This window comes from Triticum urartu, chromosome 2A, assembly GCF_056163025.1.
Source record: "Triticum urartu cultivar PI428250 chromosome 2A, HENAU_Tu73, whole genome shotgun sequence".
NCBI classification, from domain to species: domain Eukaryota; kingdom Viridiplantae; phylum Streptophyta; class Magnoliopsida; order Poales; family Poaceae; genus Triticum; species Triticum urartu.
In genome coordinates, this window is record NC_141874.1 from 56,893,253 (window position 1) to 56,912,418 (window position 19,166).

Consider the following 19,166-nt stretch of genomic DNA (forward strand, 5'->3'; position numbering starts at 1 on the left):
TCATGTTAGTAAATTGCCACATTTTATGAAATCTGGCAAATGGATGTCAAAACAACATTCCTTAATGGATTTCTTAAAGAAGAGTTGTATATGACGCAACCAGAAGGTTTTTGTCGATCCTAAAGGTGCTAACAAAATGTGCAAGCTCCAGCGATTCATCTATGGACTGGTGCAAGTATCTCAGAGTTGGAATATACGCTTTGATGAGTTGATCAAAGCATATAGTTTTATACAGACTTGCGGTGAAGCCTGTATTTACAAGAAAGTGAGTGGGAGCACTACAACATTTCTGATAAGTATATGTGAATGACATATTGTTGATCGGAAATAATGTAGAATTTTCTAGAAAGCATAAAGGAGTATTTGAAAGGAGGTTTTCAAAGAAAGACCTCGGTGAAGCTGCTTACATATTGATCATCAAGATCTATAGAGATAGATCAAGACGCTTGATAAGTTTTTTCAATGAGTACATACCTTGACAAGATTTTGAAGTAGTTCAAAATGGAACAGTCAAAGAAATAGTTCTTGCCTGTGTTACAAGGTGTGAAATTGAGTAAGACTCAAATCCCGACCACGACATAAGATAGAAAGAGAATGAAAGTCATTCCCTATGCCTCAGCCATAGGTTCTATAAAGTATACCATGCTTTGTACCAAATCTATTGTATACCCTACACTGATTTCGGCAAGGGAGTACAATAGTGATCTAGGAGTAGATCACCGGACAGCGGTCAAAATTACCCTTAGTGGAATAAGGATATGTTTCTCGATTATGGAGGTGACAAAAGGTTGGTCGTAAAGGGTTACGTCGATACTAGTTTTTACACTGATCCATATGACTCTAAGTCTCAATCTGGATACATATTGAAAGTGGGAACAATTAGCTAGAGTAGCTCCGTGCATAACATTGTTGACATAGATATTTGCAAAATACATACGGATCTGAATGTGGCAGACCCGTTGACTAAACTTCTCTCACAAGCAAAACATGATCACACCTTAGTACTCTTTTGGGTGTTAATCACATAGCGATGTGAACTAGATTATAGACTCTGGTAAACCCTTTGGGTGTTGGTCACATGATGATGTGAACTATGGGTGCTAATCACATGGTGATGTGAACTATTGGTATTAAATCACATGGCGATGTGAACTAGATTATTGACTCTAGTGCAAGTGGGAGACTGAAGGAAATATTCCCTAGAGGCAATAATAAAGTTATTATTTATTTCCTTATTTCATTATAAATGTTTATTATTCATGCTAGAATTGTATTAACAGGAAACATAATACATGTGTGAATACATAGACAAACAGAGTGTCACTAGTATGCCTCTACTCGACTAGCTCGTTTATCAAAGATGGTTAAGTTTCCTAACCATAGACATGAGTTGTCATTTGATTAACGGGATCGCATCATTAGAAAATGATGTGATTGACTTGACCCATTCCGTTAGCTTAGCACTTGATCGTTTAGTATGCTGCTATTGCTTTCTTCAGGACTTATACATGTTCCTATGACTATGAGATTATGCAACTCCCGTTTACCAGAGGAACACTTTGTGTGCCACCAAACGTCACAACGTAATTGGGTGATTATAAAGGTGCTCTACAGGTGTCTCCGAAGGTACTTGTTGAGTTGGCGTATTTCGAGATTAGGATTTATCACTCCGGTCGTCGAAGAGGTATCTCTGGTCCCACTCGGTGATACACATCACTATAAGCCTTGCAAGCATTGTAACTAATGAGTTAGTTGCGAGATGATGTATTACGGAACGAGTAAAGAGATTTGCCGGTAACGAGATTGAACTAGGTATTGAGATACCGACGATCGAATCTCGGGCAAGTAACATACCGATGACAAAGGGAACAACGTATGTTGTTATGTGGTTTGACCGATAAAGATCTTCGTAGAATATGTAGGAGCCAATATGAGCATCCAGGTTCCGCTATTTGTTATTGAACAGAGACATGTCTTGGTCATGTCTACATAGTTCTCGAACCCATAGGGTCTGCACGCTTAAAGTTTCGGTGACGATTGTATTATGAGTTTTTGTGTTTTGATGTACCGAAGGTAGTTCGGAATCCCGGATGTGATCACGGACATGACGAGGAGTCTCGAAATGGTCGAGAGATAAAGATCAATATATTGGACGACTATGTTCGGACACCGTAATGGTTTCGGGGAGTTTCAGACATATATCGGAGTACCGGGGGGTTACCGGAACCCCCCGGGAGTTTAATGGGCCAATATGGGCCTTAGTGGAGAAGAGGAGGGGCGGCTAGGGCTGGTCGCGCGCCCCCTCCCCCTCTAGTCTGAATTGGACAAGGAGGTGGGCGGCGCCCCCTTTCCTTCCCCCTCTCTCCTTCCCTTCCTTTCCCCCTCCTACTCCAACTAGGAAAAAGAGGGAGTCCTACTCCCGGTGGAAGTAGGACTCTGTCGGTGTCAAAACCGGCAGATCTCGGGTAGGGGGTCCCGAACTGTGCGTCTAGGCGGATGGTAACAGGAGACAAGGGACACAATGTTTTTACCCAGGTTCGAGCCCTCTCGATGGAGGTAAAACCCTACTCCTGCTTGATTAATATTGATGATATGGGTAGTACAAGAGTAGATCTACCACGAGATCAAGGAGGCTAAACCCTAGAAGCTAGCCTATGGTATGATTGTTGTTCGTCCTACGGACTAAAACCCTCCAGTTTACATAGACACCGGAGAGGGTTAGGGTTACACAGAGTTGGTTACAATGGTAGGAGACCTACATATCCGTATCGCCAAGCTTGCCTTCCACGCCAAGGAAAGTCCCTTCCGGACACGGGACGAAGTCTTCAATCTTGTATCTTCATAGTCCAGGAGTCCGGCTGAAGGTATAGTCCGGCTATCCGGACACCCCCTAATCCGGGACTCCCTCAGACTCCTCCAGGGCGCGCCATAGGGGCCGGCCCTCTCCCCCTCCATCACTACTTTATATACGTGGCCAGGGGGCACCTCTAGACACAACAATTGATCTCTTGATCTCTTAGCCGTGTGCGGTGCCCCCCTCCACCATATTCCACCTCGATCATATCGTAGCGGTGCTTAGGCGAAGCCCTGCGTCGGTAGCAACATCATCACCGTCATCATGTCGTCGTGCTGACGGAACTCTCCCGTGAAGCTCTGCTGGATTGGAGTTCGCGGGATATCATCGAGCTGAACGTGTGCTGAACTCGGAGGTGCCGTACGTTCGGTACTTGGATCGGTCGGATCGTGAAGACGTACGACTACATCAACCGCGTTGTGCTAACGCTTCCGCTTTCGGTCTACAAGGGTACGTAGACAACACTCTCCCCTCTCTTTGCTATGCATCACCATGATCCTGTGTGTGCATAGGATTTTTTTTGAAATTACTATGTTCCCCAATAGACCTCCTCAATGACTTTGAGGTTGGTTCCGAATATCAGTATGTCATCAACATACAAGCACAGTATAACTCCTTCTCCCCCACCATGGCGATAGTATACACATTTGTTAGCTTTATTAACAACGAAGCCAACAGATGTCAGAGTTGTATTAAACTTGTCATGCCATTGCTTAGGTGTTTGTTTCAGGGCATATAAAGATTTTAGCAACCTACACACCATTCTTTCCTGACCATCTATCACAAAGCCATCTGGCTGTTGCATGTAGATTTACTCATTTAGCTCTCCATTCAGAAAAGCCATCTTAACATCCATCTGGTGGACGAGAAGACCATGCGAGGCCGCCAACGAGAGTAATACTCGAATGGTAGTCAGTCTCGACACAGGTGAATAAGTATCAAAGAAATCTTCCTCTTCTTTCTGGTCATATCCCTTGGCCACAAGCCTAGCCTTGTACTTATCAATCGTACCATCGGGCCTAAGCTTCTTTTTGAACACCCACTTACATCCCAATGGTTTGCAACCATAGGGACGCTCAGTGATCTCCCTTATCCCATTAGCCATGATGGAATCTATCTCGCAACGGACCACATCCTTCCAGTAGTCAGCTTTTGGAGAGGCATACGGTTCTGAAATAGAAGTGGGAGTATCATCCACGAGGTACACGAAGAAATCATCACCAAAGGTCTTTGCAGTTCTTTGTCTCTTGCCCCTACCAAGGGTTTGCTCGTCATCCTCCTCGGGATTATCATCATGTGTTCGTTCATAATATTCCATAGGGATGGAAGGCTCGGAGTCTCCTTAGATTCCTGTCTAGAAGTGCTTTGCCTATCTCTCATAGGAAAAATATCCTTGAAGAATGTATCATCCTTAGACTCCATAATTGTACCGACCTTCTGGTCATGTACCTTAGACTTCACTACTAGTAATCTATAGCCAACTCTGTTCTTAGTGTAGCCCAAATTAACGTTGTCCACAGTTTTTGGTCCAAGCTTACACTTTTTGGGGATTGGCACATTGACTTTCGCCAGACAGCCCCAAGTATGCAAGTACGAGAGTGTTGTCCTTCTCTTCGCCCATTTCTCATAGGGAGTGATCTCATTATCCTTGTCGGAACTTTATTCAGGACATGACATGCCGTCAATATAGCTTCCCCCCACCATGCCTTGGATAAACTTGATGTATCTAACATGGCGTTAACCAAATCAGTTAGAGTATGGTTTTTCTGCTCGGCAACCTCGTTTGACTGGGGTGAATAGGGAGGCGTCCTCTCATGAATAATGTTGTGTTCCGCACAAAAAGAATCAAACTCACTCGAGAAGTACTCTCCACCACGATCTGATCGGACTCGTTTAGTTTTCTTTTCAAGTTGATCCCAACTTCTGCCTTATAGATTTTAAAGTGGTGTAGAGCCTCATCTTTAGTATTTAACAGATACACGTAGCAATATCTAGTGGAATCATCTATCAATGTCATGAAGTATTTCTTTCCACCTTTAGTCAACACACCGTTCATCTCACAAAGATTAGAATGTATGAGTTCTAATGGTGCCAAGTGTCTCTCCTCCGCAGCCTTGTGAGGCTGGCGAGGTTGCTTATCTTGCACACATGAAAGGCACTTAGAACCTTTGGCTAAAATGAGACTAGGGACTAAATCCAACTTAGCTAGGCACGTCATAACACCAAAACTAATATGACAAAGACGTGAATGCCAAACTTCAGATTCATAAACACTCGAATGAATATGGTTCACGACTTTATAACAAAAATCAGTGAGGGAAAGGCGGAACATCCCTCTGCTCTCATAAACTTTTCCAACAAATAGTCCATATTTAGTAACAACTAATTTATTAGACTCGAAGACCAACTTAAGCCCTTCTCTACATAGAAGGGAGCCACTAACGAAGTTGTTCTTGATGGCGGGGACATGCTGCACGTTCTTCAGCTGCACGATCCTTCCCAAAGTAAACTTCAGATCGACCTTGCCAACCCCATGAACAGAAGCACTCGTGCCATTCCCCATCAATACGGACCCATGGCCTATGACCTGGTAAGAAGAAAACAATGAAATGTCAGCACATACATGAACGCCTGCACCTGTGTCCACCCACCAATCGGTGGGCTGAAACACTGAAAAACAGTAAATAAATTACCGTACCCAGATGCACTATTCTCATTGTTGCCCACAATCATGTTGACAGACTTGGAGTCCTGTCCTGACTTCTTAAACTTGTTTGGGCACTTGTTGGCCCAATGTTCAACCGAACCACAAGTAAAGCAACCCTCATCCTTCTTGTTCTTCTTGAAGGTCTTCTTACCCTTCTTCTTCAAGTCGGTATTGTGTTAGACGCCGTTCATTCCCTTGGGCTTGTGGGAGTTGAAGTTCCTCTGGTTCACCATGTTGGCGACAGAAGTCCCTTCGGCCCCTTTTCCGCGCGAGTCCTTTGCCCTCGAATTCTGCTCAACACTCATATGGCCAATGACATCCTCCACTGAGAATTCACGCCCCTGATGTTTTAGAGTGGTGGCAAAGTTCCTCCAGGAATTAGGGAGCTTAGCGATTATGCAGCCCGCGACAAACTTGCTCGGTAAATCGCACTTAAGAAGCTCAAGCTCCTTAATGATGCATATTATCTCATGAGCCTGCTCCAGTACAGGACGGTTTTCAACCATCTTGTAATCGTGCAACTGCTCTATAATATACATTTCGCTCCCAGCATCGGTGGCCCGAGTTTAGATTCGAGCGCCTCCCACAAGTCCTTGGCGACATGCACATGTAAATATGCGTCGACCAACTTATCTCCGATCACGCTAAGAACTGCTCCGAGGAACACGACGGTGGCTTCCTTGAACGCCTTCTCCTATTCAGGAGCAATCGTTCCCGAAGGGACACCGGTGACCCAGAACATGTTCATAGTCGTGAGCCATAAGGTAGTCTTTGTCTGCCAACGCTTAAAATATGTACTGGCAAAATTATCCGATTTCCGTTCTGCAGCAAAGCCACCAGCCGAAAATTCCTACATGAAATAGGTTTCTGGATTCTTCAATAAATAGGCAATTTTTCGACTAATTTAATCCAAGAATATATCAGTAGCATATGACACTGACAGAATTAACAACATGCTAATATTGGATCAGAAAGCACATACTACGCTAACAGTAGATACATCTACACATAACGCAAGTACCGCTAAGACAGTAATAAACAGGAGCGGGATAAACGAGTTATACCCTCCGATGGGCCAGGCAGAAACCGCGGCGGCGGTGGCGGCAGCTGCTACGTCCTCAGCGGCCTTCTTGTCGGCTTCAACTTTCTCAGCGGCGGCACGTTCGGCGTCGGTGTACATGGTGATGATGAGGGCGACGCAGACGTAGAGGAAGTAGACAAACAGCGAGCAGTCGCGTAGTCGCTTCCCAAAAACCTATTCGCCCCTCTCTTGTACAGGATCTGGAGAGGCGGGGTTTCAGAGACCTGCTCTCCCGTCGACTGTGTACGTGGCGGGCGGGATGGAGTCACCGGCGGCAGCAACAGCAAAGGAATGACAGTGGGCATGCGCGTGGAGCAGGTGCGATCTAATCATGGTGGCTAGGGTTAGGAGACACCATGCTTGGAGAGACATGGGCTCGACCCATGTCCGAGTCCGTGACAGCCCACGATCCGACATCTCAGATCGTGGCCCAGCTGTCAGAAAACTCTCCATTACCGATAGGCAAAAATAAGCGTGTAGGTGTGAGCTCGGCTCGGCTCATTCCCGCAACCCGCGGCGGACGGTGGAGGAGGAGGAGTGCGCGAGGGCCTCTTCTCTTCTCAAGCTCCAATAGCATGTAGAAGAGAAACCCTTATAAGGAGGTCCAACTCCTCTCCAACTTCCGGGGTGGGACTAAACTTCCCACTACACCTAGTGCCAATAAACCCACATGCCCTTAGAGATTTCCAGAAATTGTTAGATGGGCCTAAAGCCCACCTCATATTTCAGCAGGTAATACCCGGTAACCCACAAATTAATTTCTTAGCCATCTTGGCTTTTCACATATCCTTAAAACTTGCCACTGACGTCAAAATGCAACACACCCCTATGAGTAAACCGAACCAGCATCTCACCCCCTCTGAGAACAGCCATCCTAGGGAATATTGTGACCTCTGGATCAACAAGCGTTGATGGATCCATACCAATCAAATTAATCTGATGCTTGAAAGACCATGTTTCAGCATCATAGTCCTGTAACACCCAAAAGTCTATGGTGTCTTTGTCACTTCAGATGCTGCACAAAGCAAGAGTGTCATCCATCTCCAGCAATGACTCTTGTAAGCAGTTGCCCAATCGGGCAGGACGACACATCAATCGAAATGTTTCAGCTGCTATGTTGAACACCATTATGTAGTCTGCATCACAGCCATGGTATTTTCCAAGTTTCCAGTGCAGGCCGCCATGGTGGTGGACTGGTGGATATTGGGACGAATCAGGCAGGCCCCTGCGTAACACCAGCTCCAAGGAAGATAAGACTGCTGGTTGTGTGATGCATCCCTGCCTGATGTATCTTGTACTATCAGATCCCACCTCTATGACATAGTAGAAAGTTCTATAATTTGGGTGGTATGCGTTGTAGATTGTCGGACTAGAGACCCATAGCACTCGGAATTCTCCTCCAGATGGTTGGTGCTGGTAGAAGCCGACAATCTGGTGGTAAAAACCACATTCTGTCCGATGCTTCGCTAGGCGTGCACCCCATATCTTCTATGTCGCTCACCAATCTTTGCCCCTCCCCTCGCCCCCACGCCGCCCCTAGCGGGCGTCTCAGGGGGTGATTCCCCTCCCGCCGGCGTAACCTCCCTCCCTCCATCTCTCCTCGGCGCCGCACGAGGCTGGCGCCGGGCCATGCCTGGGGCGCGGTCTGGGACTGCGACAGCGGGGCCAGCTCCGCTCCGATCTGCATCGGAGGGTCTCGGATCCGGGCGGCAGCCCCTGGCGAGGCTCCCTGTCTCCTGCGGTGGCAGTGGGGTTGGCGTGGTGCCAGCGATCTGGTCGGGCGGCCGACAGATCTCCGGTGGCCTGGGGCCTCGCGTGGCTGCCTTGGCGGCTGGCGGCGCCAGATCTGGCTGCTGGCCTTCTTCCCTGCTCGGTGCGCTTCTCCTGCGAGTCACTGGGTGTGCTGGATGGCCTGCCTATGGGATGCAGGCGATTTTGGTGGTCGGGATCCAGATCGGGGGAAACCCGGGTCGGCTCCGGCCGGCCGCGACGACGACGACGCCCGCGGGCGCCGATTTCTTCATGGAGATGTCTGTCAAGGTCTGCCCTTCCACTCCCCACGACCTAGCTTCTCGGGTGAAAACCTAACTCCGGTGGGCGGCGGCGGCGTCTTTGGCGCCGCGACCTTCTTGAAGGCGCCGCCTTGAGGGCTGGGTGGTGGCGGGCGCTATTTGGGGTCGGTGACAGCGGCCGACGGCGTTCCCTTCTTCGCCCAAGCCTCCGCTTTTCCTCCGACGCGTTCCGGTTCTCCTGGGGGCGTTGTTTTGGAGTAAGTGTTGGCTGGGGGGATGGTGGAGCGGTGCTCCATCTCACACATTGATGGCAGCGGATGGCGGCGGCATGGCGCTGTGGAGGCTCGACGTCCGATGCACGGAGATGGACTCGCGCAGGAGGAGGTTGCTGTTTGGCGTCATGGTGGCGTCAATGGCGGAGTGGCCAGACAAGGTAGAAGCCTCAATTTGATCTGAAGACGGACTTGTGGAAGATGGCGGCGACGACACACGAGTGCGTCTGACCGGATTATGCCCCAGACCCGGTATGTGGCTTGGCTGGGGCTTCCGAATGTGTTTCGGCGTCTGGCTTTTGATGTTAGGCTGTGAGTGGTCTGGGTAGTGGCCCGGCTAGCACCCCTCATCATATTGGATAGGAGTAGTGGCAAATGTTGCCAAGATGGTGGATTCAGACACATTGATGTAATACTTTGTAAGGTCCTCGAGAATAATCAATAAAGTGGCCGTATGCATCTTCCAGATGCAGAGGTCGGGGGTCATCCTCCTTTTCTAAAAAAAGGCGAGCGTACTTGCGGGTGATCGGGTAGCAGATGAACTCATCTGCCATGGATCCATTGGAGACGATGAAGAGACCGTCACACATGGCCTGGAGTTTACGATAGTCGTAGGTCCGGACGACGGGGCAGAGCTTTTGCCGGTGTACGCTGGCGTCAAAGGAAAACAGGAGGTGGCCTTTCTGCGGGTCGACAACGTGACTGAGGATCGGGAGCAAGGGCTGGTGGTGGTGGTTGTCCAACATGAACTTGTCTGTGGAGGTGGCACCGTGTCAGGGTGGACACGGTCCGGGCCAGTCCGGTCCTGACCGAGCCGTCACTTGGATCGGCCGCCGGCGGACCGAGCCGGATCGGACCGACCAGTCTGGCGATCCTGTTTTTAGGGACCGGACAGGCGGCGGCAAAGCCCGGGCCGGACCAAGAGGACCGGCCAAGACACAAGGCAGAGCACGTACTGGAGCTCCGACGGCGGCTGCTCCGGCTAGAGGAAGCGTAGCTCATCGGCGAGATGTCCGCAAGCTGCAGAAGAACCAAAGGAAGCTAGAGGAACCAAGAAGATCACCAATGGCAGCTCAACGGCGACGAATTTGGCATGACGGCCGGTGGACTGCGATGAAAGGAACGATGATCGATGCGGCGATGTAGGACCTCCCATGTCGATTTCTTTGGCTGAGACGATGAATCCGAGTCTGGCGCATCCAATGGACAAGGTTACCAGGGCCAGAGTATCCAGTGGCCGCGCGGACGACGGCCCCATGGTGGCGGACGTAGACGGCGACAGTTTCTTGCGCCCCCGCCATGCCTGGGTCGCCACGCACTCGCCACAGCCCCGTCATGCCCCCGCCATGCCGCCCGCATGCCCCAGCCACGCCCCACTCGGTGCTCACCGTGCCGCCTCCATGCTCCCGCCACGCCAATGCATCGGTTTCTCGGTCCTGCGAGCTGGCTCTGTGAAAGCCCGGACCGAACAGACAAAATTTCGGGCTGGAATCTACAGCTCGGACCGGCTGTTTTTTCCATCGGGCTAGGACCGAGCCGGCCCGGACCGAGTGGGCCATGAGCCGGTCCGAAAGACCGCTCGTGTCGTCCACCCTGATCACCGTGCCACCGCCTGCACACAACACGGCAGCGGAGGATGTCCTTAGGCGGCCAACAGACGAGGATTTCTTCGACAATGATCCACTCTGGAAGATCATCAAGGACGGTCGCGCCTCCGCTGCCTGGCATGATGACTGGTCGCTGGTGCTCTATTAGATCAGATTCCAATCAACTAAGAATAAACAGAGGAAACATAAGGATGGCGCATGACGGATCCCTGGGACACCGAGGGGCGAGAAGGTTTATCATGGGGCGGGGTGGACGATGGCGAGCTATGGTGGCATTGCGAACCCCCTGCGGCGGCGGAAACGCTTTCCGGCGACTCTAGACATGAAAACAAGAACGATTTGAGGGAAAATCGATAGATGGAGAGGAAGAATGAATCAGAACGCGGTGGACAGCGTGCTCCGAGATCACCTCGCACGGCCGGTTTTGGCGGCGAATCTGTCTACCGGCGTCGGGGAAGAGGACACTCCGGCGAGCAATTAGTTGTGTCCGGGTGGGATAGATTGGGAATTGAAGGGCCGGCGGTGGTAGGGTTTGGGTCTCCCCTATCCCGTCTGGCCCTTTTCACAGTGAAATTATATGCTTGAATAATGAAATACAATAATAATAATTTTAAAGAATCAAATAATGCAGCTATATGGACCATAATGTGGTGCAAGAATTGCACGACATTGTGTAAGAAAACGAAAGCCAAAGCTCTACGTCGGTCGCCCGATTTGAGGTGTGGATCGCTCACCTCTCCACCTGTTGGATCAGGGGCCACGCGGCCGTCGTCATCCTATGATGTGAAAAAAGGCCGCATCCTCCCTCTCATTCCCCTCGCAAAATAAGCCACTTGCTCCATGGGAGTGAGAGCCAAGGTCCCTCTCCCTCCTCACGGCACGACACTACACATATCTTGTCACCCACCCCGTCTCCCATGTCGATGGGTTGAAACACTGCTTGCATCAGGGACAATGGCGGTTGTAGCATCGGTGTCGCGTGCAAAGCCGTAGCACGAGTCTTCCGGGTGATGCGTCGTCTCCAAGATCGCCCGAGCTTGAAGCATTTGGTGGCCGCGTCTCTAGCACCGGCAGGTGCCGCTTGCAGCATGAGGCATTCGGCGACGTTGTCTCCAGCATCGGCGGGTGCTGGCCATAGCACATGTGCATGTCATATCCATCATCGGTGGGTGCCAGTTGTAGCATTGGAGCCCGTCATTTCCAACATCATGGGTGCTAGGTCGCAGCACCCTCTCCCTGTAGTAGTTACTCACCCCGTGGTTGTTGCAGCGCAGGGGTGGACTGTGGCGATGGCGAACGAGGAAGAAGAACTCAAGGATACACAAGCTTATGCCGAGGAAGACACCCCGCAGCAAGATGCATAGATCAAGAGAGAAGATATAGAATATACTGAAGAAATTGGTTCACATGTTGAAACAATTGATGCATGAAATGAAGAGGAAACCCGAGTCTCTGAGAAAGCCTAAAGGAAAATTTGATAAACCTCAACAAAAAAGAAACATAAATGATAAATCCCGAAAGTTTGGGATTTGCCCATATGGCAAATCGAACATTTTTATGGCAACTTTAGTTGACGCGATGATGGTAAGTTTAGTTGACAAGCACGACAATTTTCCGGGCAAAAACAAACTGAGGGCGGAATTGTCATGCTTAGCAGCTAAACTTACCATCCCTCGCGTATATAAATTGCCACAAAAAATGTTTGATTTGCCATGGGCAAATCCCAAACGTTTGGGACTTATCAGAGTCCAAAAGAAAGCATCAAGAAAAAGCAGGGACTGCTTAAAAAGGTAAAGACAAGACAAAGGTAAAAAGACTACCTTCAATAAACGAAAGGATCTTCTACTAATGATGAACTTAATGCATCTTTTCCTTTTCAGAAGCTTTGTGGAAGCTCTATATGCATACACCGTTACTGATGCTATAAAAGCTCCTACTTATGCCATATTCTTGAGATATTTTGAATAAGAAAAAAGAGATAGCTTTTTTATAATCTAAACACACTTTATTAATCAAACAATGTTCATAGGAATACAATGGAGGTCTGGTGGGTTAAGGAGCCAAAGATGACACCCTAAGTCTAACCCGAAAGCGTGTTTAGTAAGGCTATGCGCATCAACATTGCTAGCTCTTCTTTCGAAGATGAAGGAACACATCTCGAACTGGGGAGCCGTAGTTCTGATCTCCTTTACAATGTTTGAATAAGAGCTTCCTGTGCCACTATGAATACCGTTAATCACAACCTGGAAATCGGAGGCGGTCAAGACTTGGGATAAGAGGACGTCCAGTGCTAGCCCTAGTGACTCCAGGCAAGCCAAAGCTTCAAGGTATGCCGCTTCAGTTATTTTGCCACCCTAACAGCAGACGCTCCCAAGAATTTGCCAGTTGCATCCCGACATACAACACTTAAAGTGCTCTCGTTGGATTCCTTCGAAACATCTCATCAACTCGTATCTTGGCAACCCCCGCTGGGGGCGGTAACCATCTCAGGCTCGATCTCTGCAGTACTGGTGTAGTCACTTGTGTTTTCTTAGGTTTGCACTCGGCTAGTTCCCTCATGTAACTTTTAACAAAATTATGTGTTGCAAATGGCGATTGGAAAATCTGCCCATGCAATGCCTTTCTCTTGGAGTGCCAGATCGCCCAAAGCATGACCAGGACAAGAACGAAGTCATCATGTGGATTCCATCTAGCATAGAAAAAACCCACATCTTTGCATCTGTTTCCCTAATGTTTTCAATGACCTCAACCAGATTTGGATCAAGTAGTGCCCACACGCAGCGAGCCATGTAACAGTGGAGTAGGGAATGTTGCCAAGAGTCCACAGCTCCACATAGGCCGCAGCTCGTTTCAGTTGACACGTTTATGTGATGCAATAAGTCAGCAGTAGCCAAGGATTGTTGCATGAGTCTCCAAAGAAAGATTTTGATTTTGAGGGTACATCTACGTTCCACATTTGTCTAGAATTTCTGCTCCAATTCTGAGCTTGAAGAATCCGGTCTTCCTTCCAGTCAGGCTTCCCGTCTAAGCTTTGTGTTAACGAGCATACGATTTTTTTTGTAGTATACATAGTCAACCCGTATACTCGCATATGAAGGTTCACGAAGAAATCACATCCGTGGTCTGGGCAAAAATGACAAAATCAAAGCTATATTAAAAAACATTATTTGATGAATAATATAGTCCCAATTGTATTTTCTTCACTAAGAATACCATGGGTGTCAATACAACACGAAACTTAACACGTGAGTAGAATGGTCGACTAAGTTTCCTACCCCGAAATTTCAGAATTTTTAATAGTTCTCCAGTTTTTTTTTAATTTACTATTCATGTGGGTATGTGTGGAATCATGTTCACCTTTGTATTTCAAGAAACCTACGGCTATTATATCCAGCTATCCATTCCAAGGAAAGATGCAAACGAAACTTGGGGCCCAGGTGTTCCTATGATCTCTTGTTCCATCGGTAAGGTGGGCATTCATAATGCTCTATGTGAGTATTATATAACTTCAAGTACTATTTTGAAACGGATGGAGTATTGTAGATCCATAATTTTTATTTATACAGAGCATAAGTGAACTAATTTATTATGAAATTGTATATAGCGCGTCCTCATGTATGCATATGTGAGATTTAAAAGAAAGCAAAAAACTTTTATTTTTGCTTTTCGGAAAACTGAGCTGAAATGTGCATGGGATCCAAACCACCACTCTCATAGTTTGCATGTGTTTTTTGTTCATACTATCGGAAAATGACCAGGTTCCACCCTAAGAAAAATATGCAGGTTCGACTGTCTATGTTCTGAACTGGAACTATATGATAAATATTCTAAAAAGTTCTGAAACTATATGAGAATGGAGAAAAAAAAAACACTATGCACAGGCAGGTCTCCATTGATCATATACTTCGTAGTTAGCGTTTAGCATCCATCCACCCTTCCATCCATCCAGCAAAATCAGGATTACCATACTGCTTACATAGAAAGCAAAGTCTAAGTACACAGTTGAGAGCTCAGCTCAGTTCAGGTACACCGGTAGAGTACAACAAGATTGGCTGCCTACCCAAGATGCATTGTTAACAAGTACAGGCATACCATGCAGCACGTACAAATTAAGGCTAAGACGCAAGATGAACAAGAGCTCTTCAGTCTGACACACGAGCAGCTTTACAAATTACATATCGCAAGAGGAAACACTAAAACGCCAGAAGACTGAACACCATCATTGCCTTCCGTTAAGACATGTCCGGAGCTGCTCCCGTGAGCATAGTACTAGTACTAACAAAGATCATTGTCTGACAACTAGGGTGCTCGTGAACGTGCTGCAACTAGATCATATCCATAGTTGTACGCATGGAACCTGTTTCTCAACAAAGACCACCTAAATCTCATATTACATAACCCTCGAACCTATAACAATATCATTTTGATCCAAAGATGCAAGACAAAGTCTAGGAATCATTCCGTAGTTCTATTTGCTTTAAGCATAGCGCCATATGTTGTTCAGTTCTTTTGGAAACAAGGAAAAGAAACAGGAAAAATATAAATGTACGTATTCCCACTTGCACTACATATATTCATGGTACGTAGTTGTTCAAGCTGCCAGTATAACCTCGAAGGAAAATGTGCTCTGCAAATCATGTGGATAGAAGCATCTTAAGAATAAAGAATTCTGCAAATAGATCGCATCATCGTTGACTAGGGGAATGTTATCGCATCAGTAAGAGAGGTCTCCACTTTCATTCTGGGAAGTTCCTTTCGCATTGTTTTTCACACAGTAACCTAGGGTAATATCAGATGATGAAAAACAATGAAGTTGACCATTGAGATTATCTGAGATCTTATTAGGCATCCCTAGAAGTATATATCATATTTTAAATTGTTGAGGCTGAATTTAACATTTGAAGAGTTAATCCACATGAAGAGGAATATGCAGAATTATACATGTCTACCCACACAAAAAACATTGGAACTGCTGGAATTTTCCATATATGACCCAAGAGTTCAGATAAAAAAGCATTGACTAATCAAGTTAATTATCACTATGTAAATTAAAAATATTTATTCAGGCAAAGAGGGACCAGGAACCAGTACGATTCTTTCTCAAAATATGTCAAAGCAAAGGAACCAAAATTACTTGCTATGATTTTCAACAATAACCGTACTGAAATATCAATGGACACAAAGTTGTGCTGAGTACCAAACTGAACTAAGTTGTGCAAGTTTGCCTGAATAAAGCATTGCCACAGAAGGAGCACGAGCAACCATGTCAGGTGCTTAGGACAAAATTGTGCACTGAGCAAGGATCAAAAATGGCTAGGAGGAATTATCTGTTCCTAATTGCAACCATACCTCTCTTGGTTCTAAAAAAATGCAAACTGGAAGTAAACGAGGGGTATAAAGTATACTAGTCATATACTCCCTCCGTTCCAAAATAGATGACCCAACTTTATACTAACATTGTACTAAAGTTAGTACAATGTTGAGTCATCTATTTTGGAACGGAGGGAGTAGCAAACATTCTGCATAGTTCGGAACTTAAACATGATGCTAAAGGCAAGATAATAGACACCAAATGATGATAGCAGAGGTGTTCTGCTACCATCCAAATTGTTCAGTTCTACAAGCAGCACTAAAAAGACCAATTAAGAACAAAAGGCAAGGCTCGTACAGAATAGATAGTCCATTGGCAAAGTAAACCAGCAGTGTAGAACATCAGGATCAAGCACTGTATCCTACAATCCAACGAAAAATGGAGGCTCCTGACTTGCACCATCTTCTTCTCTCATCTCATGGGAAAGTGGAAGGGGAATAACGCTCCCTCGGAGGTAATGATTGGTAACCCATTAGTCGATTTCTTGGTCATCTTCGCTCTTCACATATCCTAAGAACTTGCCATCGATGTCAAAATGCAACACACGCCTACGAGTGAACTGGATCAGCAGAACACCCTCACTGAGAGCAGCCATCCTAGGGATCATTGTCACCTCTGGATCAACAAGCGCTGATGGATCCACCCCGGTCAAATTAATCCGATGCTTGAAAGACCAGGTCTCGGAATCGTAATCCTGTACCACCCAAACATCTATGGTGTGTTTGTCACTACTGATGCTGCACAAAGCAAGAGTGTCATTCATCTCCAGCAATGACTCCTATAAGCAGTTGCCCAATCGGGCAGGACAAGACATCAACCGAAATGTTTCAGCTGATGTGTTGAACACCATTATGTAGTCGGCATCCCAGCCGTGGTATCCTTTAAGTCGCCAGTGCAGGCCCCCACGGTGGTGAACTGGTGGATATTGGGACGAATCAGGCAGAGCCCCACGTAACGCCAGCTCCAAGGAAGGCGGCGAGGATGTTGGTTGTGGTATGCATCCTTGTCTCATGTATCTTGTATTATCGGATCCCACCGCTATGACGTAGTAGAAAGTTCTGTAATTTGTGTCGTATGCATTGTAGATTGCCGGACTATAGATCCATAGAACTCGGAATTCTCCTCCAGATGGTTGGTGCCGGTAGAAGCCGATAATCTGGTGGTAATAACCCTGTTGGGCCTGAGGCTTTGCTAGGCGGGCAGACTTGCGGGTCACCGGGTTGCAGATGAACTCATCCGTCATGGATCCGTGGGAGACAATGAGGAGGCCATCACAGGCGGCCTGCAGTTTACCGTAGTCGTATGTCCGGACGACAGGGCAGAGTTTTTGCTGGCCTGCACCAGCGTCAAAGGAAAACAAGAGGCTGGCTTCCTGCGGCTGCGGGTCGACGACTTGGCTGAGGATCGGGAGCAAGGGCTGGCGGCGGTGGTGGTCCAGCATGAACTTGTCGGTGGAGGTGGCACTGTACCACCATCTGCGGACCACTACTAGGAAAAGGGCTATAGATAGGATTGATACTAATGGCGCATCAGGGAAGTAGTGCGCCACTACTATATACTAATGGCGCACCAGAAATAGGATGCGCCACTAGTATTAATTTTTTTTCCATTTTTCCATACATACTAATGGCGCATCAAGTCGATAATGCGCCATTACTAGTATTACTAGTATTACTAGTAATGGCGCATCAGGCAGAGAGTGCGCCATTACTGTAATTTTTTTCTTATTCTTTTTTTTGCAAAACTACTAATGGCGCATCGTTTCACAGTGCGCCATTATTAGTTTAAATTAGTAATGGCGCACTATTACACGGTGCGCCATTATTATATATATTTATTTTTTTTACTTTTTTGCAAAACTTCTAATGGCGCACCACCTGCAGGTGCGCCATTAGTAACCAGGGTTACTAATGGCATATTTGTTTGTGGTGCGCCATTAGTAACCTGGGACCCCAACAAGATATTTTGGACAGCCCCACACCTACCCACTCACTTTCCCCACTTCATTCCCTCCACCTCCTTCTCCAAGCTGGCTGCCTCCTCCTCCTCACCTCATTTCCATCATAGATTCATCAAAATTAAGTGGTGAAATTACCTTTTTTTGATAGGTAAGTAAGGGGAAAGCTATCTTGATGATGTAGATCTACTTTTTTTCTCCCTAACTCGCTCCAACAACGTGCACATGCACTTTTTGTGGCCTAGCTAGATCTATTTATGTTTGTGGTGTTGCATATATGTTTGTGTTTGAAGGTACCGGTATTTGAAATGCAATAGTTGCCAATATTTTGCCGGAATGTTTTGATTCATTTCCGTTTCGGCGAGAATTTTGGCACTATGCATTCTTTTTTGTCCTATTTTTAGGGAAGGTCATGTCAAATTTTTTCTTGGTTCTAAAATATCATTTTGCTCTACCCCGCAGGCGACCATGGTCCGCACGATGACTGAAGGCATCGTGAATAGGTTTTTGAGCTCCGCGAAGGCCAAGATGCTTCAAAAGAACGAGACGGAGATAAGATGTCCATGTCGAAGATGCAAGCTAAAGAGCCTTATTGCGGACCCGGATTCCGGGCAGGTGCGGGACCACCTGCTCTTGCGTGGTTTCATGGATGGCTATCGGTGGCAAGGTGATGAAGATGACTATGAAGTCGTCCATGGCCGGGTCCGGGCAAGAAATAAGGAAGGGCAACAAGACAAGTACCATCGCGGCGAGGGCGGGCGAGAAGACGAAGAATCTCCAGGATATGATCACGACGGTGATGCTGTACACAGTCATCATGTAGAAGATGTCGTACATGATGATGAGGAAGATCAAGACGAAGGGCATGATCATGAAGATGAAGATGCCGGAGCAGATGACGATGGAGGCTGGGTGCAGGACCCTCATATTCAAGAGCTGCTTCTCAAGCAGACGGATAACGCAAGAGTTGCCGCCCGAGAGAAAGTCAGGCTGGATCAACTGGAGATAGACGCGGTTACTCCATTGTATGAAGGATGCAGGCCCGAGGATACCCGCCTGAAAGTAACGCTCATGGCTCTGGAGATGAAGGTAAAACACAAAATGACCGACGCATGCTTCGACGAGAACATGTCATTCTGGCACGAACGTCTTCTCAAGGGGAACAAGTGCCCGACCAGTTTCGAGGAGGCGAAGAAAATCGTGTGTCCTCTGGATTTACCGCACGTGAAATACCATGTGTGCATGAACAATTGTATCATTTATCGGGACGAGCACGCGGAGTCTACCATATGTCCGGTGTGCGGC

At 47.2% G+C, this 19,166-nt stretch overlaps 2 pseudogenes; both read right to left on the reverse strand.

Moving 5' to 3' along the window:
* Window positions 1-5,737: 5,737 nt before the first annotated feature.
* Window positions 5,738-10,263, reverse strand: LOC147983699 (uncharacterized; annotated as a pseudogene).
* A 6,002-nt stretch (window positions 10,264-16,265) lies between these two features.
* On the reverse strand, window positions 16,266-17,401 carry LOC147983700 (uncharacterized; annotated as a pseudogene).
* Between the last annotated feature and the right edge of the window lie 1,765 nt (window positions 17,402-19,166).